At 35.8% G+C, this 2,437-nt stretch overlaps 1 protein-coding gene across 6 annotated transcripts in view; it reads right to left on the bottom strand.

Annotated features, from left to right (window-relative positions):
* LOC108972431 (fasciclin-2) overlaps nt 1-1,964 on the bottom strand; it is a 245,387-nt gene extending 243,423 nt beyond the window's left edge. For 5 of the 6 annotated variants that reach the window (XM_018938990.1, XM_018938993.1, XM_018938992.1 and 2 more), the window contains exon 1: nt 1,302-1,964. The gene's annotated coding sequence lies outside the window, so the exon portion shown is untranslated. The remainder of the gene's footprint in view (nt 1-1,301) is intronic. The other variant, XM_018938991.1, reaches the window with a different exon arrangement.
* Nucleotides 1,965-2,437: the final 473 nt, after the last annotated feature.

The raw sequence follows: 2,437 nt of genomic DNA, 5'->3' as shown, positions 1-2,437 counted from the left end.
TGAAGATTTAATTTTTTTTTTAATTTTGAATGTGGAAATGTTAACTAAAAATTTTTTAGTTTTAATTTAGAATTTAAGGTATTAAAGATTAATAATTTTTAAAATTTAAGAAAATTATATATGCTTTTCAACACACTTTGGCGGCATCTAAAACTAAGTTAAAATATTGTTTCTTATAAATTTCTGGGAGATAACAAAATTACACAAATTTTATTTACTTTTACATTTTTTTAAACTAACAAACATAATTTTCATAACAAAAAATATTTACACATTCGTCCAAAATATATTAATTTTTTAATATAAGCGAATTTAATATTTTTCCATTTTGTCGTCTGTCCTTCATAATTTGAAATTTTTTTTTTACTAAAAACCATAAAATTTAAATTGCTTCTGCTATAACTAGTTAACAAGGAATAAGAAATTCAATTACATTAGACGCAATGTCATTCACTTTAGTTTTTTTCTTTTTTTGCTGTAAATTAATTTCGTAAACGCCAACCAAGTCAATATAAAAATAAATCAACTGCCACCTTTGCCGCTTTTAATAACTCAAAATGCCGCTGCCAACACTGAACATTTATAAATAACATTTGCTTTTGTTGTTGCTAGCTCTTTTTTTGCTTTCATATTTCATTTGTGAAATATTTGCTACTCTATTGCATATTTATATTATTTTTCATATCTCTTTAGTATTTAGCTTTAATTCTTTTCAATTTTACATTTCTCATTCACGTATTTCATTTGCTATGCGCCCCTAACAGCACCGTTAAACAAACAAACACACGCACATACTCATACATTTGAGCTTTGGAAAAATATTTCTCAATTTATTGAATACATTTTGCTCAACGTCGCCAGCGCTTTTATCTGTTATTGCTGTTTATTTTACTATTTTGCGCTTAACCGCTTTGTGGCTGACTGCCTTTTGGCCGTGTCTCTCACAGCGCGCTGGCAGCCGCGCGCAAAGTTGGTCAGAACAGAATGTAAAAAACTGGTTGCTTGTGGAGCAGGGGTCATTGGGGGTGCCGGCCGGTGTGTGAAACAATGGGAACGCCTGCGAAACGTACCGGCCAGGCTTTGCGAAGCTTAAATCCAGTTTTGCTGTTGCAGGTACTGGCTAAAAGACACACAATGCAACAAGTTTCGAAAGCTGTACTTGTATTTTTTATAGCTTAATGCTCAGCTGCAGCAGTAATAATTTTAACGAATTTTTTTGTGCTAAAAAATATATATTTTTTTTTAAATATTTTTTTCTTAATTTTAACTTATAAAAAAGTAGTAATTCGTGTAACACCAACCATTTATTGCACGTGCACCTGCGATATCTGGATATTTTCCGGCTGACACACTTGCTAAAACTCGCTGGCTGCTGGTTAGGCGCTCGTTAACACACACGCACACGCGTTCGAATGCCAATAAGCGTTTTGACAGCGCACGAAAATTGTCAAAAAGTCGGGGCGGCGACACACTTTTCGTGTTTTTTGTGTGTGCTTTAGCAAAAAGTTGCAGTATTTTCAGTGAATTTCCATTTGCTTCAACGCGCACTTTGTACACTTTTTTTTTAGGAATATTTTTATTTATTTTTCTTTTATTTTATTTATAAAAAATAAAAATAAATTCGTTTGTACGCAACGCGCGGCGTTATGTGCGAATTTTCTACGTTTTTCTTCTTAAAACTTTTCAATATTTATTTGTTTCTTTACTCACACTCTAGAGCGCAACGTCACCACAGAAACGAAGAAACGAACTCAACGCAAGCGAATGCCAAATAGTACTGAAGTTGCGTACACTCGCGCGCTTAACAATCGCGTCAACTCGGTGCGCTAGCGTTTGCCGTTACTACCAGCTACGATGTTCGAAAATGTTTTGCCACCGCTACTCCTCGTCGTCGCCTGCTGTTTGGATTGTACTCCAAGTGGTTTTTGGTTTTGAGCGTTTTACCGTGGTTCCAAGTGCGCGCTGCGCTGCCAATGTTGATACTAAATGCCAGCGCTGCGTCATTATTTCGATAAAGTATCTCACAGATACTATTGGAAATGTTGCGCGTTGTTGTTAGTGCTGGTGGTGGTAATGACGTCGCTGCTGGCAACATGCTGCCATGTGGGAGAGAGTGCATGTTGCGGAGAGTACACAGAAATGTCTATAAATATTTAGTGTTGGTGTAAGTTGACAGGAACTATTGTGTTTGGATATCAAGGCATACTACTATGCCCAGTTACTGTTTTCTCGAGTAGGCTTTGCTGAGTAGTACGAGTTCATCATAACGTATGTCATTGGATCGTACGCGAGAACTATTCTCTTTTGAACGATGAATATCGAAGAAGATGTAACCACGTACTATATGAGGCTACATCGACATGTGTATTGTTAAGAGCATAACAAAGAACGCGCTCAAACCATGTCGTTCACATGGAGGATGATGGTCAGCGAAAAG

This window comes from Bactrocera latifrons, unplaced genomic scaffold (assembly GCF_001853355.1).
Source record: "Bactrocera latifrons isolate USDA-ARS-PBARC rearing strain unplaced genomic scaffold, ASM185335v1 scaffold_4, whole genome shotgun sequence".
Lineage (NCBI taxonomy): Eukaryota > Metazoa > Arthropoda > Insecta > Diptera > Tephritidae > Bactrocera > Bactrocera latifrons.
Note: the sequence above shows the minus strand (reverse complement) of the source record. Positions and strands in the feature narration are given on the sequence as shown.